The sequence below is a fragment of the Hylobates moloch genome, unplaced genomic scaffold (genome assembly GCF_009828535.3).
Source record: "Hylobates moloch isolate HMO894 unplaced genomic scaffold, HMol_V3 SCAFFOLD_9, whole genome shotgun sequence".
Lineage (NCBI taxonomy): Eukaryota > Metazoa > Chordata > Mammalia > Primates > Hylobatidae > Hylobates > Hylobates moloch.
Genome location: NW_026652284.1, coordinates 76,818,680 through 76,839,267, shown reverse-complemented (window position 1 = coordinate 76,839,267; position 20,588 = coordinate 76,818,680). Strand labels below are relative to the sequence as shown.

The window sequence follows — 20,588 nt, the reverse complement described above, 5'->3', positions numbered from 1 at the left end:
AATGGAATATTATTCAGAGCTAAAAAGAAATGTGCTATCAAGCATAAAGAGACAGGGAGGAGATGTAAATGCATATTACTCAGTGAAAGAAGCAAATCTGAAAAGACTACATACTGTATGATTCCAACTATATGACATCTTGGAAAGGGCAAAACTATGAATACAGTGAAAAGATCAGTGGTTGCCAGGAGTGAGGGGAAGGGAGAGATGAACAAGTAGAGTACAGGGGATTTTTAGGGCAATCCAAACCCACAGAAAGCACACCACCAAGAGTGAACGCTAATATAAACCATGGGCTTTGGGCGATGATGATATGTCTATATGGGTTCATCAACTGCAACGAATGTACCACTCTGGTGGGGAATGTACATGTGAGGGGCAGTTAGTGTATGGGATATTTCTATACCTTCCCCTCAATTTTGCTATAAATCTAAAACTGCTTTTCAAAAAAAAGTAAAGTCTTTAAAAAAAAAAGTCTGCCACTTGTTTTACATTTGATATGTTCATTTTTTACCCAATGGTCTCCATTTTATAAAAAGTCACAATAAAAATATTAGCATTTATTAACTAGTTCATTTTTCACACTGCAAAGATTAATTATCTACTATGTTCAGAGCAACTGCCACTGTTTCATATATACAGAAATAAAGAATATGTCCTCTTTAGTCTCAGAAAGCTAGTGAAAGAAGAAGGCAAATGACTATCATATAAAACAAAATAAATTCTTCAGTACTTATATAAGTAAAATAAAATCACAACAAAGTATTGCAGGATTATCTCTGGAGACAATAAGAAAAAGATAACAGAAAAGATGATATTTCGGCTCAGCCTAGAAGGCTAAATTAATTTTCGTAGATGTATGGTAGGAAGATAATTTCCAGTTAAAAAACAAATATGAGCAAAGGTATAAACATTTATAGTATGTTCACCAATAATGTTAAAGAGTCTAGAAAAGCTGGGAAAGCACTAGGGAGAAGGGAAAGCACTAGGGAGAAGTGTAAACACACACACACACACACACCCCCCAAATGTATTCTCAGCCCCATTTCAGACCTACTGATTCAGAACCTACAAGAAGTTGGGTGAGACCCCCAAATCAGTATTTTCTAAATCTTCCTAGGTGATCCATTATATATTCATGAGTACAGAATACATAGAGGGATACAGTCGGTGTTATGGGCTAAATTGTGTTCTCCAAAATTCATACATTAAAGCCCTAACCCCCAGGACTTTGGAATGTGACTATTTGAAAATGGGGCTTTGACAGAGGTGTTAAGGTAAAATGAGACCATCAGGGTGGGCCCTAAAACAATCTGACTGGTGTCCATACAAGAAGATGAAACTGGAATACACAGAGAGGTACCAGGGGTGTGCATGCACAGAGAGAAGACTATGTAAGTACCTCGAGAAAAGATGGCCACATGCAAGCCAAAAAGAGAGGCCTCAGAAGAAACCAAACATGTAGACACTTTGATCTTGGACTTCCAGCCTCCACAACCATGAGAAAATTAATTTCTGTTGTTTAACCTACCAAATCTGCAGGATTTTGCTGTGGTAGCACTGGCAAATACAGTAGGTACACGCACTATGAATACACCTAGAAATATACCTTAATTACAGATCTTTAAGAACCTTAAATGCTAAATTAGGAGTTTGGGATTTATTCCACAGGCAATTTTTCAAAACGTAGGTCTTCCGAGAAAGGAAGTAACATGATCCAACCTATGATCCAACTCTGAGGCAGTGTAGAAGATAAAGTGGTTTAAAATATTCTGCATGGTCGAGTCAAGAGTTAGGACTAGCGCAGTGACAGCAAGGATGCGGGCAAATTCATAGACACAACAGCCCTTGGCAACTTACTAATTCTGAAGAAAAGGATTCAGAAAAGGTGGAGAGTTAAGGGTAATCTCCCCGACTATGAGCCTGTTTTGTACCCTGTATTTCAGACATATCAAATTAACAACTATCCTTTAGATTGAGATGCCACTAACCTAAATAGAAAATACAGAAAAAGCATGTTTGGAAATGAAATTAATGAAGTGAAAACCAGATAATGGAAATCAGAAAGAAGTAAAGTGTAGAGATGAAGATCTCATGTGTATAGAAAGGTAAAGAGCACTACCCACACTTCCAATTTCAGTACCAACATGTAAAGAACTTGGAAGTCAGAACTCATGTCCTTACAATAACGAAACAAAACAAAGTGAAAACCAGTGACTTTCCCTGGACGCCCCACAGAACTGAAGTTGCAGGGCAAACTATCACCCTAAAATTTGGAGAGACAGGCAAATCCAGAGAGTGACAGCCAAGATCTACTCACCTGGAACAGAAGCTACTGGAACCACAAAATGGTAGGAACTCTGAAATGGTAATTTTGACAAATTACTGGAGGCTGAGTATAGAATAAAATGAGAGTGAAAAACACCTAGGGCCATAGTCTTGGTAGGGAAGATACCCACAAATCTGGGTAATTACAAGACAATTACCACAAAAGAGCAAAGACAGAAGGGAAACTAAAGTACCAATGGATAATAATAGTGGCTAATACTAACTGAGCATTTACCATGTGGCAGGTCTGCCTTAAAGGTTTACATTTCCTAACCCTTACAACAACCCCATATGGCAGTGCATTTATTTTCTATTTCTGCTGTAACAAAATACCACAAATTTGGTATCTGAATACAAATGTATTATTTTGCAGTTCTTTAGGTCAGAAGTCTGACACAGTATGCATCACGTAAAGGCAAGGTATTGGCAGGGCTGCATCCCTTTCTGGAAGCTCTAGGAGAGAATCTATTTCCTCGCTTTCCTCAGTTTCTAGTGGCCAACCACATTCCTTGGCTCATGGCCCCCTTCCTCCATCTTCAAAGCCAGTGGCACTGTCTCTCTTTGAACATTCTTCCATAATCACATCTTCCTAACTCTCTGACTTCCTCTTCTGCTTCACTCTTCCACTTTTAAATACCTTTGTGATTACATGGGGCCCACCAGGATAATCCAGCATAATTTCCTATTTTAAGGCCAGATGATTAATAATGTTAATTCTATCTGCAACCTTAATTCCCCTTTGTGATGCAACCTAACATGCACAGGTTTCAGGGATTAAGATATGGACACCGTAGAGGGTGGTAGGGAAGACAGTATTCTGCCCACTGCAGACAGTTATAATTTTTATCCCAATTTTACGGATGAAGAAATGGAGGTATAAAGAGTATATGTGTTTGGCCCAAAGTCACATAGGTGATGGTGGTAGACCTCAAATTTGAACTGAGGACAATGACTTCAAAGCCCATGTTCTTGACCATCAAGCCACAGGAAATGCAAGGTGCCAGTGAGTTATTAGTTTAAGTTGTAAACCCTAAAATTTGGACTGAGTAGGCAATGAAATGAATTCAGAATAATGCTGATTTCCATGATGCACCTTTGCTTCTCAAAGAACTTAATTGGTGTTTGATACCTCCAGTCACTTTCTAACCTTCCTTTGGTCCCTGATTTTCTTTAAGCTTTAGCTCAAAAAAGCTAATGAAAAGAAAAACCCTACAAAAGAATAGCCAGGTGTTTTAGATTGTAAATTGGGAATACAATACATATGGCATTAATGATTAAAAATACTCAAATGTAACAAATACAGCCTCAGATTAGTTATGAATAACATAGATCCAATGTATTTTGATAATGAAAAAAGAATCTCAAAATGATGCTCTGGGCACAAAAGAGACATATGTATATAAACGTGGAAGATGAATTATATGAGCTACTTCACAGCATTATGAAAGGAAGAGGTATGTTTTCTTTTCATCATCTCAACCTCTTAAAAGCTACCTGGAAACAGGCTAAACCAGAGGACTAAGGCACAAGGCCAGTAAGAGTAAGAAGGACTCTGGAATTCACTGAAGTCTTCATTTAAGGCTTTTGGGTTTTCTTGTTGTTGTTGTTTTGTTTTTTTACAATCTCTCATAAATGTTACAAGAGGATGTGAATTTTCTGTAAATATGTAGGCATGACATCAGCAAGATGGCAGAATAGGAAGTCCCAGGCTTCACTTGGCTTCACTTCCCTCTACAGAAAGTCCAACAAGCAACAATCCAAAGACATTTCTGTGGATCATAGGGGTTGGAATTGCCTGACCCAGAAATCCAAAGAGTGACTCGATCCGGACTCAGAGCCCACTCTAAGGCCCTGCCCAGAGAAAGGCAATCCTCAACTGTGCAGTTCTATGCAGCATAGACTCCAGACCCCATCCATCCTGAGCAGCAACTCCACCTAAACTCAGAGTCCAGCCTGCAGCACTGCTCAACTGTTGAACCAAAAAAGTAGTACCATTCAGCCAGGAAATACACCCTACAACCTTGTCCAATCAGAAATTATAGCAGAGCCCAGCCAGTGGTCTCCCCCAAGCATGGGAGCCGAGCCAGCAGCCGCAACAGACCCCAGAGCAAGGGCAGCAGCCCAGCCAACTATAGCCAGCTCTGCCTGCATGGGGTCATTACCACCTGACCCAACTAGAATCACAGCCTAGACTAAGAAGTAAAGGTCAATCCCTGCCAAAGAATACCTGTAAAGACCAGAAGAGCAAGCTGTTGGGGCCGGATGCAGTGGCTTATGCCTGTTATTCCAGCATTTTGGGAGGCCAAAGTAAGTAGATCACTTGAGCCCAGGAGTTCAAGACCAGCCTGGACAACATGGTGAAACCCCTCTCTACAAAAAATACAAAAAGTAGCCAGGCATGGTGCCACATACCTGTGGTCCCAACTACTCAGGAGGCTGAGGTGGGAGAGTCTTATGAGCCCAGGAGGTCAAGGCTGCAGTGAGCTGTCATTATACCACTGCACTCAGGAGGAAGATGTCTCTTCAAATGTGCAGACACCAATGCAAGAACACAAGGATTACAAATATAGACGGTCCCCAATTTATGATGGTTCAATTTACAACTATACAACTTTGTAACGGACTTATCAGGATATAACCCCATTGTAAGTCAAGGAGCATCTGCACTTATGATGGTTCAACTTATAATTTTTTGACATTACAATTGGCTTACTGGGGTATTAAACACATTTCTTACTTAAAAAGTTTTCGAATTACTATGGGTTTAATAGGACATAAGCCCATGGTAAGTCAAAGAGCATCTGTAATCATCAAAAGAAACTAACAAAGCTCCAATAACAGACTAAAAAATGAAGATCTATAAAGTGGCAGAAAAAAAGATTTAGAAGAATCCTTGTAAAGCAGTTCAGTGAACTACAAGAATATATGGATATAAAATTAAATGAAATTTGAAAAACAATACACAAAATGGGAATACAGAAGAAGTAGAAACAATAAAAAAGAAACCCTAGAGATAAAGAATACAATGACTTAATTGAAAAATGCAACAGAAATCTTCAACAGCAGACTCAATTAAGCAGCAGAATCAGTGAGCTAAAGACAGAATATTTGAAATTATTCATCAGAGGAGCAAAAAGCAAAAAGAATGAAAAAGACGAAGAAAACCTACAAGAATTATGTGACACAATCACAGTCAAGGGAACTAATCTTCACATAATGGAAATTTCAGAAGAGGAAGACACAGAAAAATGGCCAGAAAGTATATTTTAAAAGGAAATAGAAAAAATAACCCTAAAATTCATAGGGAATTAAAAAAAATCACCAAGATGATCTTAAATAAAACAAAGCTGGAGGCATCACACTACCTGATATCAAACTATATTGCAAAGCCATTAAAAAATCATTGAGGAGAAAGGATACCTGCCTAAACGGGGTTTTAATGCAGATGAATATGCTGTATTCTGGGGGAAAAAAAGCCACAAAGGACATTTATTAGTAAGGAAGAGAAGTGAGCACCAAGATTTAAGATAGGAAGGGATAGGCTAACTACTGTTTTGTGCAAATGCAGTCAGGTTTATGGTCAGGACTGTCATCTATAAAGCTGCTAACCTCCAAGCCTTGATGGAAAAAGATAAACATCAGCTACCAGTCTTTTGGCTTAAACAATAACTATTTTTCTGGATTGGTTCCACCGATGCTTTTTCCCTGAAGTCAGAAAGTATCTTGCTGGTAAGGGAATGCCTTTTAAAATTATTTTCATATTAGACAATGCCCCTGGCCACCTAGAACCCCATGAGTTCAACATCAAAGACATCCAAGTGTCCTACTTGCCCCCAAACACAACGTCTCTAATCATCCTCTAGATCAGGGGATCATAAGGACCTTGAAGGCTCATTATACACAGTACTCTATGGAAAGGATATCAACGCTATGTTAGAGAACCCCGATAGAGAGAACATCATGAAAGTCTAGAAGGATTACACCATTGAAGACACCATCATTGTTATAGAAAAAGCTGTGAAAGCCATCAAGCCAACAATAAGTTCCTGCAGGAGAAAACTGTGCCCAGCTGTTGTGTATGACTTCACAGGGTTTATGACAAAGCCAATCAATGAAATAATGAAAGTGATTGTAAATACAGTGGCAAAAAAAGTGGTGAATGAAGGTGTCAAGATATGAATCTTGGAGAAATTCAAGAGCTAATAGACACTACACACCAGAGGAATTGACAGAAGACAGCTTGACGGAATGCTTCTGAACCAGTGCCTTATGATGATGAGGAGGATATAAAAGTACCAAAAAGCAAATTAACATCAGACTATCTGGCAGAAGCGTTCTGATTATTTAAGACTGCGTTTGACTTCTTTTATGACACGAACGCTTCTATGATATGGGCACTGAAGCTAAAGCAAATAGTGGAAGAAAGACTGATACTGTATAGAAACATTTTGAGATAAACTTTACAACATTTTTAGAAAAAGAAAAGTAGCCATACAGAAATTATTATGTATTTCCAGAAAGTTACACCAAGTGGGCCTGCCTCTCCTCCCTCCCCTTTCACCTCCTCCACTTCTTCCACCTCTGCCACCCCTAAGACAGCAAGACCAATCCCTTCTCTTCCTCCTCCTTCTCCGCCTACTCAACATAAAAATGACAAGAATGAAGACCTTTATGGTGATTCACTTCCACTTAATAAATAGTAAATATATTTTCTCCCCCTTAGGATTTTCTCAATAAAATTTTCTTTTCTCTACCTTAGTCTATTGTAAGCAGATAGTATATACTACATGTAACATACAAAATATGTGTTAATTGGCTGTTTATGTTACTGGTAAGGCTTCCAGTGAACAATTGGCTATTAGTAGTTAAGTTTTGGGGGAATCAAAAGTTATACTAGAATTTTCAACTGTAGAGGGAGTCAGCACCGCTAAGCCCCACATTGCTCAAGGATGAACTGTATAAGGAACTCAAACAACTCAATAGCAAGAAAACAAGGAACCCGATTAAAAAATGGACAAAGAGCCTGAATAGACAATTCACAAAAGAAGACATACAAATGGCCAACAGATATATTAAAATGTGCTCAACATCATTAATTATCAAAGAAATGCAAATCAAAACTGCAATGAGACTATCTCACCCCAGTTAGAATGGCTATTATGAAAAAGACAGAAAATGACAAATGTACTAGGCACTGTGGCTCACTCCTGTAATCCAGCACTTTGAGAGGCCAAGGGGAGTAGATTGCTCGAGCTCAGGAGTTTGAGACCAGTCTGGGCAACATGGCGAAACTCCATCTCCACAAATATACAAAAATTAGCCAGGCACAGTGGCACACTTGTAGTCCCAGTTACCTAGGAGGCTGAGGAGGGAGGATGGCTTGAGCCTAGGAGAAAGAGGTTGCAGTGAAGCAAGATCACGCCCCTGTACTCCAGCCTGGGCAAAAGAACCAGATCCTGCCTCAAAAACAAAAGTCTGGGGCTGGGCATGGTGGCTCACGCCTGTAATCCCAGTACTTTGGGAGGCTGAGGCGGGTAGATCACAAGGTCAGGAGATCAAGACAATCCTGGCTAACTAAAAATTAGCCGGGCATGGTGGCGGGCGCCTGTAGTCCCAGCTACTCGTGAGGCTGAGGCAGGAGAATGGCGTGAACCCGGGAGGCGGAGCTTGGAGTGAGCCAAGATCGCGCCACCGCACTCCAGCTTGGGCGACAGAGCAAGACTTCGTCTCAAAAAAAAAAAAAAAGAAAAAAAAAAAAAAAAGAAAAAAAAAATTCTGGTGACAATGTGAAATAAAGGAAACTCTTATACATTGTTGATGGGAATGTAAATTAGTATTTACAGAAAAACTTTATGGAGGGTCCTCAAAAAAACTAAAGATAGAACCATCATATGATCCACCAATCTCACTTCTAAGTACATATCCAAAGAGTTGAAATAATTATATTAAAGAGATATATGCAATCCGATGTTCACTGCAGCACTATTCACAATAGCCAAATTATAGAATCAACCTAAATGTCCATCAACAGATAAATGGATAAAGAAAAGGTGGTATATATGCACAATGAAATACTATTCTGTCTTTAAAAATGAGGAAATTCTGTCATTTGTGACAACATGGATGAAGCTGCAGGACATATTATGCTAAATGCAATAAGCCAGACATAGGCACAGAAAGACAAATACCACATGATCTCACTTCTATGTGGAATCTAAAACAACAGAACTAAGAAGCGTAGAGTAGAATGGTGCTTACCAAAGTCTGAGGGGTTGGGGAAAATAGGGAATGCCAAAGGGTTCAAAGTTTCAATTAAACAAGAGGAATAAGTTTTTTGAGATTATATTGTCAGCATGATGACTATAGTTAATTTATACTGTGTTGTATATTTTAAAATTGCTAAGACAGCAAATTTCAAATATTTTCACCACAAAAATGATAAGTATTTAAGGTGATGGGTATGTTTATTAGCTTGATTTAATCATTCCACATTGTATGGAAGGTTGTATTATGACATATATCAACATTACTTTGTATTTCATAAATATATACAACCATAATTTGTCAATTTACAATAAAATAAAAAAGAACTGATTAATGCAAAAAAGGAGACATATATACACACATATACCCCATATATATCCCAATATATATCATGTACATATATATTCATACATAATATATTTTTTTGATTAATAATAAAATATACTATTAAATGTTCCATATCCTTATTCACTCATAAATTATATTATTCAACCTCATTAGTTATATTATTCAAATCTTGTGTATTACCATTTGACTTTGTCTACTTGATTTGTCATTTAAAACAACAGATCTAAAGTGTCCTACAAATAGCTTTGCTTATTTTCTCATAGTTCTAATCATTAGTTTTATGTTTTAAAGATATGCATTTTTAAATGTTTGATGCATAAAGAGTCACAACTACCTCTTCTTCCCTACAGAGATTATCTTTTATCAGTACAGAATAACTCTGGGTCTAATATACGGTCTTTGCTTTGAAATATACTTGGTTTCATTTTAATACTGATGTAGAATTCAAGGACCATAAGAGTTTCTGGTTTTCTTACCCTGGCTCACTATATTGGTGAATTTACATTTATGACTTTCTTGTGGTCTGCCAGACTGAAGGCAGTGCCAGTGCTGGGCTTCTCCCTCCATTTCCCAGCTGAGTTTTGCCCCCTCCAGTGGTTTACCTGTTAGGTGCTTGGTAAACAGTAAAGGTAGCTGAATGGATTGAGCTGCAAGTCATGATGTCCATTGTATTTTAAATGGTCTCTAACAATTAGAGGATCCAGCTCCAGATCCCCATCTTCATATTCAATACCCAAGTCAGAAAAATCTTCATATATGATAAATATAGACGTAGGCTACTAGAGATGTATCTTGCTTTAAGTCAACCCCATATTTGAAAGTCTGGATTTATTCAGATAATATATCAAGGAGTGACTGATTGTTCATTTTATAAAGGGATTATTTGCCTCATAAAAAATTTAATCATAACACTTTGATATTGTGGACTTCCCTACTGCATTGAAAGTGTCATTTGATTTACACAGATACGCTCTATGCACAACCCTTCACGAACATCCCTAGTGCATATAGCATAATCGGTGCTAAGGATCCTTTCACATCACTGCCTGTCTCCCCAGAGATCTTGGCTCTTTTGGTCTTCAAATACCATCTGCTTTACTTTTACATTTACGTGATATGATATGGTAAGGGAAGGAGGGACACACTGCAGAAGGCCAAGGTTCCAAGGTAAGGCAAGGCATTGATACAATGGACAAAGCAATGGACCCAAAGTCAGAAGGCTCTGAGTCCCTGCCAGCCATGGGATCTGAGCCATCTGAGCCATGAGACAAACTGCAGCCTCCTTCACGCCAGATTTTAAGTTTATAAAAGAAAGATAATAATGCCTGGCTGCACCTGCTTCCTAGGTTCTTGTAACAATCAAATAAAAAATTGCTTTTTAAATATAAGGTGCTATGCGAATCTTTTTTCCAAGGAAGTCTGATACCACTACATCAAAAGAACACTGCGTTGATCTGCCTTTTTCTTTGTTAACACCTGTTTGTCATAGAGTTACTTAAATTCTCTGAAAAATTTCTCCAAATCATTACCCTTTTCATTTTTACCTTATTTTCCCTGTTACTTTGCTTAGTTCAAAGTCTCCAAACACTTTCTCTGCAAAATGAGATCAAGCCCTCTGCCCAGCACCCACACCTCTGAACAATCTCCTGTTTGTCTCTTCCTGACAGACTGTATAAGATGAGAAACCAAAGCTTGTGATATCTTACCATTAAAGAAGTACAGTTATTTGGAAGTGCCAGCTCAAATTTCTTCTCTGTATTTCATATCTGCCTATACTTGTGTCTTCAGAAACCACTGCTTTCTGCAACACTCCTGCCATTTCCTTATCTTTGTTCCTTTGAACAACTCTAGTCTGTATTTCTCTTTTTCAGTTTCTCCTGGCAGCTTATAATAACTTCTCATTGTTTGAGTCTCCAATCTTTTTTCCTTCACTGGCACTTACATAAGAATCAGAGTTCTCTGAGAACTTGCCTGAAATATAATGTAATGGTCATTAGATAAGTATGATGTATTTTTTAAGTGAGTTATTAAATTGATGTGTCTTTTTAGACTGAGGCCCTATTGTAATGTTTGGCTGAGGTCTTGACTGTGTGACATCACAGCACAGCTACAGAAAAGGCTATATCCTGGGATCTCCACCTGGATGTTCCACAGCTACCTCCGCTCACTCACCGTCTTTCTCCCAAAACTTCGTCCTTACCTTGTATTTCTTACCCTCATTAGTGGCATCTCCACTCACCCAGTTAAGCAATTCCAAAACCTCAGATTATTCTCAAACATTTTTCCCATATTCAGCTAGTCATTAATCCTGCTCTTTTTTCAAAAAGTCTCTCAAACCTATCTTAGTTTAGATCCTTATCCTATTTCATTAGAACTATGGCAATAGCATCTTCATTTTCCCGTGGCCTTCTGGCTCTTCCTTCCCCAGTTCTTCTGAAACATTATTACTGTAGCTATTTTCTAAAGAAAATCCAATCATATCGCTCCTCTGCTTAAAATTCAGCTTAAAAATGCTGAAAAGAGCCAGGCACGGTGGCTCATGCCTGTAATCCCAACACTTTGGGAGGCCAAGACAGGCAGATAGCTTGAAGCCAGAAGGTCGAGATCAACCCGGCCCACATGGCAAAGTCCCATCTCTACTAAAAATACAAAAATTAGCCAGGCTGTAGTGGTGTGCGCCTGTACAAGTCCCAGCTACTTGGGAGGCTGAGGCAGGAGAATCACTTGAACCGGGAGGCGGAAGTTGCAGTGAGATCTTGCCATGGCACTCCAGCCTGGGTGAGAGAGAGAGGCCTTGTCTCAAAACAAAACAAAACAAAAATAATGCTGAAAAGGATTATCTAGACTGTGATAAAGTTTAAATAACATAACATTCAAGGACCATCACTGTCTGGCCCTAACCTTACTAGATCTCCCTACCACAGCCACATTGAACTCCCATCTCCCAAAGAATGCCATGTTCATACTTGCCTCCTTTTCCTTGCTCTTGTTGTTCTCCATTCTTGGAATACCCTTCTCCCTCTGCTTGGTCTTTATGCTTTAAAACTCAGTTCAAAATTCACCTTCTCTGCAAAGTCTTCCTGAGCTCCAATCATACCTCTTTCCTGGAAGAGTGAGTGGCCACTACTTCCACATTACCCTGTGGTGCAATTGTTTGCAGATGGGTCACTCTCCTATTTAAATTTGTTCTCATTCATCTTTATCTGTCACATAGTATACACTCAATAAATGGTTATTGAAACTAATATTTTCTGAATAAAATAACTAAAGGAAAATTCCACAGATCCAGAAGTACATCCCTCCAAATACTTTGCTGCATTAAAGAAAAGAGCCCAGGAATAAAGAGAAAGAACTAATAATGTGACTGCAACAAACACATGAATGGGTTGTTTGTTTTTAAAAGCTAAGTGGTTTAGGGAGGGTAGGGGGAGAAGAAAGTACATTTTAAAGCTCTAGCTTCAGGGCAAGTAATAAAAATTGTTGCTTTAATTTTTTTTCTTTTTCATAATATTGTGAGCAATGGGAAGGTCTATTCCATCACACCAGCCTTCAGGGCAGAAAGTTTCAGCCTCCTGAGCTAAATCAAACTGGCATTAGCTCTTAGTTTTTCAGGCAGCCACAACTGGTCTCCGCTTTCCATGGGGCTAAACTTGGCTGACAAAAAAGAAACAAAATAATTTCCCACTTATTTTATGGGCCTCTCTTTTCGTCTTTTGCTCTCATCGATTAATTATAAGGGTTCTGGAAACCCAAACTGCATTCTTGTCTCTGGATTACACAGATGTAGGCATTGTTCTTTGTCTACACTAGGGGTTGTTGGTCTTATAAAGAAAGAGGTTGGGAGGCAGTGCCTTACCAAGGGCACAAAGCTAGTCCAAGAAACAACACTGCTTGGCACTCATGGTTCAAAGCCCTTAAGTACCATTCACTGATGGCAGCTCTCGATGTCACTCATTTTATATTCCCTAAATTGGTAAGTCTGAACACGTTTAAAATCAAGATGCATGGGCACCAAGGTCAAAGTATCAGTCTCCTACAATCTCAATGGAATTCAATAATTTTCAAAATGATAAAACAACCAACTCCCTTATAATTCAGTCTTAATCATTCACCCTGTGCTTTCATTCTAAATTCATTTACCCAAACAACCCAGGGTTTGTATATATGCTTGAAAACACACAGAGACCACATTCTTCAAAGTCACACAGTCTTTCCTGGCAGGATTGTCTTGTTTCTGGGAGAAACCCTGTTTCCATCTGCTGAGTTTTGAGTCCTAACTCTCCCATTTTCCACGTACTATTTCCAGCTAAGAAGGTCAAATAGGACTTACCATAGTATCTAGCTCTTAGATATATAGTGATGATTAAATGGGGCCATATAAGTAAAAAGATTAAATATAACAGTGCCTAGTGTATGGTCAGTGCCCATAAATATCAGCTTTGTAACATTCCATGCCTGTATGACACATGACCTCACTGGGAAAACAGTGTGAGAAAGTTGGCCCTTTTCATCAAGCAACATGTGTATTCCACTTCTCCTTATAAACTTGAATTCACTGAAGTAGGTAACATTAATTTCATTTTACTTAACACATTTGGAACTTTGTGTTTGTTAAATGCAGCATGCAAAAATATTTAAATATGTGTATATATAATGACTTTTGAAGTGCCTTTAAAAAGTCTCCAAGGTCCTTCCAGCTCCAAAATGTGATCTATGATAACTAATCTCAAATGCATGCAAAGAAATAGTGATGCAGTTCCCCAGATGCACTGGGAATATATGGCATTGTCAGACTGGGTTGCACTGGAAAAAAGTCAGACCCAGGACCAGGAACCTGTGACAATGTAGAAGAAAATCTTACCCTCCTTTCTCCCCAGCAGCCTAGGGTTTATTATACTTATCTTGAGCTCCCAGGCTTTCTTGTTGCAGATGTGGAGAAGAAAGGAAATGAGCTGTAAACAGCAGAGAGCAGAAACAAAATGCTATGGAATCTCAAACAGAGGAGGTGAAGTAAGCAGAACTCCATGAAATCATCTGTAATTTCACCTTCTAACCCTGATACAAAAGAATCCCAGAGGTCTAACTCAGGCAGGGTCCCTAGCTAAACACCTTCATTTTGGAGATTAAGAAATTAAAACCTAAAGAGATCAAGTGGCAAGTCCAAGGTCATCCAGCTCTTCTGGAACCCGCACGTGGCAACTAAGAACTGCTGCAGTGACCAACTGTATTAAAGCTATGTGCTAAGCCTATGTGTTTACAAACAGATAAATGTCTTTCTGGGCCATATGCAGGCTTCTTCAGTCACCTGCAAATCAGCCAGCACCTGTCTCAGGAAAACAGACAAGATTCTTAACAACTCTGAATTCAAAAGAAATGCCAGGTTTTACAAACAAGTCAGAGTCATATGGTTCTGCCTTTAGAGTCACCCTTAAGAAATACATGAAATAATATTACGGTGACAATGATTCTTTAAACGTCCAAAGTAGAAGTGAAGAAAACACAAGCAAGAAAAAACCTAGGCATATTTTGTTTTAAGCAAACACATATAGCTAAGTCCAACAAAAATGGAAATACCAGGGGGCGTTTCCAGAGATTATTTGAACAGCATAGAACTCTTTTTAAGTGGTCCCAATCAGAATGCCTCCATTTGCAAAAGTGCGACATTTACACAACTTTTTGGAAAGCTATCAAAAAACAGGAGTTGTAAGCCTGCGTCTCCACTGCTTCCACTTCATACACCTTTATTTTCACTCATGCACTGATTCATTTAGCTCCATCTCACATGCACTCATTCACTTACTCATTTGTTAATTCACTCAGTTCTACAGCATAGGTACTCATTCAATTACTTATTGAGTAGCTCTGAGTCCTAAGTCAAATGGGACTTTGCCCTCATGGAACTTCGATTCTAGGAGAGTCCAGTAGCAGAAACTAGACGCATCAAAAGCGAAAGTACACGGTAAAATGTGAAAGGAACCCCAAAAGAACTGCGTAAGGCATATTGGAGGCTCGGGTGGGGGGACCAGGATTGTTTGCAGATGGAGGATGAAGGGTACGGCTTGGGGCTGAGCCCTGGAGCTGAGGGGAAGTGAAACCGTGTTCGGAAGGACGGCTGAGGGCTGTGCTCGCTGCTGTCCCCCAGCATCCTCCACCACCCCCACGTCACAGCTTCCCCATTTCTAGGCTCGGTGCCTCCAGTATGACCGAAGGGGCAGTCACAGGCTCCCAACACGCCGCTCCCCAGCCAGGTCCTCCCGTCACTCCCCCGAATGAGCGATGTTGGAAGTCCGTCCCCCTCTGCCCCCGCCCCTGGCCTGCTCCAGCCTCAGCCCGCCCGACCGCCGCGGGTAGGAGCCAAGGCCTCGGCCCAGCCGCCCGCGGGCACTGCCAGGTCGGCTGCAAACGCACCTGATAGGGCGGCTCTGACGGCGGCGACGGAGGCGGCTCCCAGGACTAGGCTCGCGGCCTAGCCTTACGGTGGCGGCGACCACACCCCTAACCGGGCTGGGGCCCTCCGCGCCGCCCCGTGACTGCAGCCCTGCTTGCCGCCCAGGCCGTGGGCCGAGAGGCGGGGCAAAGACCTGACTCGGGGGCCGGGGCGGGCGCCGGGTTCGGGCCGGACGCCACCTCCGGAACGCCTCGGGGGTTCTCACTCGCCCTCCAAGGGCGACCTCAGGGCCACAGATCGGCCGGAAGGCTTCTCAGCTTCTGGGCTGTGGCTCCTGTTAGAAAATTGAGTGTCGCCCTGGGTCCCGAGCCCCTAGGCCTCACTCCTTCGTGCAGGGGCGTCGCCTTCAGACTGGGTGGTGCGCAGGCCAGGGCCGCGTGCTTTTCAGAAGCGCAGCCTCAGTTGAGGCGGGCGGCAGGGGCCTGAGAAGGCTCACGGCTTGGCGGAGGGATCCTGTGCTTCAGTGGATGCCCGTGCAGGTAGAGAAGGACGGGGCTGCGAAGCTGAAAGGAAAACGTGAAAGGTTTTTGTGTGTCTCTGAGCCTGAGTAAAGGCCATGCTTTCTGAGCTGTCAAACGCCTCCCAAAGGGAAGCGATTATTAAACCATTTTCCCATCCTGCCAGGTGTAGGATTGTTAAGCGGTGATGATGGAAGGCAGAGGAGATGACCCGAACTGAGAGATCAGAAAGAGTCTTTTCTCTTTCGTTTGTGCCTTAATTATATGAGGGTGCCCAAGAAGAAAGGAGACTCACCCGATTACCTGGTGTGGCAACAAGTCACACGCATTCTGGTCACAGAGTATGTGCTCAGTGTTTTCAATGCTTTATGTTTTGATACGTGCAAATTCCTTTGTTTAACGAAACTCTTATCAAATACAAACAGTTATCTTTGCGAAACACTGAGCAGTTCCAGTCTTTCCTCTTAACTAAAAAAACAAAACCGAACTTTTAATTAAAAAAGAAAAGAAAGAAAAAGCACATGCCTACTGGGAAGAAAAATACCACAAAATGTGCAAAGTCCACTCACCTTCAGTTAACAACCCCTCTAAACCTTACTAGCCCTGTTGCCCACTGAAAAAAGTGTGAACTCTGTGAGGCATCGGAGGGTCCTCATAAACGTGGCCCTGGCCCACCTTTCCAGAATCATCTCTCGGATGCCATATCCAACCCCACTGAATTACTTTTTTCTCAAACTATCAAGGGTAAAAGACAAGTTTTTAGTATTTCCAATCTGACATGGACCATTATTTCTGTAAAATACAAATCAAAACCTGCTAGCAAATAAGAAAAGAGACAAAAACTACAAGCCCAGTTTTTATTACAAGTGTACAACGAGTATGCCAAAGAGTATAAAATTAGTTTTTCAATTATTGGTTGTTGTTGTTTTTATTTCTAAATGCTTACTCACAATTTCTATACTTACCTGTTCATGGACCAGTAAAAAGCTGTTCATTGACTGGCGGTGGTTGGATTACAGTTTAAGTGGCACTGACTGACTTGCTGTTCTTTAAGTATGTCAAATGCTTTTCAACTTCTGGGCCTTTTCTCACGTTTAATGCAAACGAAGTTCTTTCCCACTCAAGTTTCAACTCGTAATAACAATAAAAGCTTCACATTTATTGAGTGCCTTGTGCTAAGATTTTTGATGCATTAACTGTGAATTCTTATTTGTCCTATGAGCTACATATTATTATCATTATTATTTTTCCCCACTGTACAGATAAGGAGATGGAGGATTAGAGAGGTCAAGTCACAAAACAAGTGAGGTACAAAGTCAGCATTAAACTGAGCTGGCCTGATTCTGGAGCCCGAGCAATCAACCAATATGCTGGGCCCCTCTCTGTGAAACCTCCCCGATTTGCTTTCAAGTTGAAATTAATCACTCTTGCTTAAACCTCTACTCTAACATTTTTTCCCATTGGTTTTCATTCATGTCAGCTTCCCACACTAGGCTTTAAGCTTCTGAGTACAGTGACATTTGTCTGCTCACACTAATCACAGGAAGCAGAGCTCATTCTCATCTTTTCGTTACCACTATCTTTTATGCTTAATTCATGACATATTTTAATTGTTTATTCTTGTCAGCATCCTCTACTAAACCATACAATGTTCAGAGTTATCTTACCAAAGATGTTTTTATTTATTTAATTGATTAAGCACTTCTATAGCATGTATAATGAGCCAGGTACTATTCCAAGAATTTTAAAACCTCGCAAATAGACCTATAAAGTAGATATTATTTTATCCCTATTTAAACTGTGAGGAAACTAAGGCACAGAGAGGTTACCAGTAAGTTGCAGGACCAGAATTCCAAACCAAGCAATCTGCCTGGCTCCAGAGTCTATTTCTGAGCCACCATGCTATGCTGACTTTCCACAATACCATGTGTTCTTCCTACTTAGAACACTTCACTGCAGGGAGATCAATCCATAATGGCCAATTAGAAGCCCCTGCCCGCAGCACTCAGAGAGGAATGAAAAGGGGCAAGTGAATTCAGTACCTTCAACTGAAATATCCAGGTTCTCTCATTGGGACTGACTAGGCAAACCACTGGCCCATGAAGAATGAAGAAAAGTTGGGCAGGGTGGGGAGCCCACCTCGGAGCAGCAGAGCCAAAGGAACCTCCACCCTCAGCCAAGAGAAGTGGTGAATGATTGTGCAACCCAGGAAACCATGCTTCTCCCATGAATCTTTGCAACCTGTGGATCAAGAGCCACCCTTGTAACTCCACACCACCAGGGCCTTGAGTCTGATACACGGAACTGTGTGTTATCTTGGCAGAGCAGCCACTCAGGCACATACAAAGAGGCCCAGAAGTTTTACATACTCTGGCCACAATCACTGGCAAGACAGGAAATCCGTCTCTAGGAAGGGGGCTGAATCCAGAGAGCAAAGCAATACCATTCTTCAGGCCCTGCTTACATGACACCCCACAAGTTAAGACCCACCAGCTTGGAATCCCAGCCAGCCATTGGCAGCAGGTAGGAGTCTGCCTGAGACAGGTTTGAGTTCCCAGCAGGAGGGGCAGCCACCATCTCTGTGGTTCAGTCGACTCAGCTGTTGCAGCCTCCTGGCTGTGGAGAATACAGACGGTCTGAACTAGGAAGGGTTCCCTCTGCTACAATGCAGCACACCTGCCCTACCAAAAAGCAGCCAGACTGCTTCTGTAAGCGGGACCCCAAATCATTCCTCCTAGCTGGAGAGGACTTCCTTAAGCCCCTCCAGCAACTGTTTTATGAACAGAGCTCTGATCTCTCCCTGGGACGGAGCTCCTGGAGGGAGGGGAAGCCATCATCTCTGCAGTTCAGTAGACTCAGCCATTCCAGCCTACCAGCTGTGGATAATACAGATAGACCATACAAGGAAGGGTTCCCCACAATGTATCACAGCTGCCTTACCAAATTGCAGCCAGACTGCTTCTTTAAGTGGGACCCCAATCCATTCCTCCTCGTGGGTGGGTCCTCCCTGCAGGAGCTTCAGTCACTCCAGCTAGGGCTGTATGGATAGAGCTCTGATATCTCCCTGGGACAGGTTGCCTTGGAGAGGGACAACCACCATCTTTATGGTTCAGTGGACTCAGCTGCTCCAGCCTACCAGCTGTGGAGAATACAGGTGGTCCAGACTATGAGGCCCCCACCCACTCCCACTCCCAGTGCAGCACACCTGCTCTACAAAAAGCAGCCAGACTACTTCTCTGGGTGGGTCCCTAATCCCGTTCCTCCTGACTGGGTGAAACCTCCCAGTGGGGGTCTCTAGCCACCTCCTACAGGTGTATGAGGGCTGGCAACAGATCAGAAATCACCTGAGATGAAGCTTCCAGAGGAAGAAGCTGGCTGCCATCTTTGCTGTTTTGTGGCCCTCACTAGTGATACCTCCAGTTACAGGAAAAAGTGAGGCAACTGGGGTCTGGAGCAGATCTCCAGCAAACTGCAGCAGTCAAGTGGCCTGACTGTTAAGAGAAAAACAAACAGAAAACAACAACAACAACATCAACAAAAAAAGGCCCCACAAAAACCTCATTCAAAGTCAACAACCTCAAAGATTAAAGGTAGATAAGCCCACAAAGATGAGAAAGAATCAATGCAAAAATGCTGAAAACTCAAAAAGCCAGAGTGCCTTTTCTCCTGCAAATGACCACAACCCTCCCCAGCAAGGGCACAGAACTGGACTGAGGCTGAGATGGCTGAACTGACAGAAGTATGCTTCAGAAGGTGGGTAACAACGAACTTTGCTGAGCTGAAGAAGCGTGTTGTAACCCAATGCAAAGAAGCTAAGAAACAATAAAACAATACTGGAGCTGATAGCCAGATAACCAGAATAGGTGAGAAAGGAATATAACCGACCTGATGGAGCCAAAAAACACAACAGAAGAACTTCACAATGGAATCACAAGTATCAATAGCAGAATAGACCAAGTGGCGGAAAGAATCTCAGAGTTTGCAGGCTATCTTTCTGAAATAAGACCAGCAGACAAGAATAGAGCAAAAAAGAATAAAAAAGAATGAACAAAACATCCAAGAATATGGGATTATGTAAAAAGACTGAACCTACAACTGATTGGGGTACCTGAAAGAGACAAGGAGGATGAAACCAAGTTGAAAAACATACTTCAGGATATCATCCAGGAGAACTTCTCTAACCTAGCAAGACAGGCCAATATTCAAATTCAAGAAATCCAGAGAACTGCAGTAAGATACTCCACAAGAAGATCAATCCAAAGACACCTAATCATCAGATTCTCCTAGGCCTAAATGAAAGAAAAAATGTTAAGGGCACCCAGAAAGAAAGGCCAAGAAGCGATTGGAGGCCAATATTCAACATTTTTAAAGAAAAGAATTCTCAACACAGAATTTTATATCCAGCCAAACTAAGCTTCATAAGTGAAGGAGAAATAAGATCCTTTTCAGACAAGCATGTGCTAAGGGAATTCATCACCACCAGGCCTGCCTTTCAAGAGCTCCTAAAGGAGCTCCATGTCCCTGCAAAGGACATTATCTCATTCCCTTTTATGGCTGCATAGTACTCCATGGTGTATATGTACCACATATTCTTTATCTGGTCTATCATTGATGGACATTTGGGTTGATTCCATGTCTTTGCTATTGTGAATAGTGCTGCAATGAACATATGCGTGCATGTATCTTTATAATAGAATGGTTTATATTCTTGTTAGTATATACCCAGTAATGGGTACCCCTGA

At 41.2% G+C, this 20,588-nt stretch overlaps 1 protein-coding gene across 1 annotated transcript in view; it reads right to left on the bottom strand.

The window, feature by feature from the left end:
* Positions 1-15,630, bottom strand: part of CPQ (carboxypeptidase Q) — a 523,193-nt gene extending 507,563 nt beyond the window's left edge. Inside the window, exon 1 of the mRNA XM_032760098.2 lies at positions 15,349-15,630. The gene's annotated coding sequence lies outside the window, so the exon portion shown is untranslated. The remainder of the gene's footprint in view (positions 1-15,348) is intronic.
* Between the last annotated feature and the right edge of the window lie 4,958 nt (positions 15,631-20,588).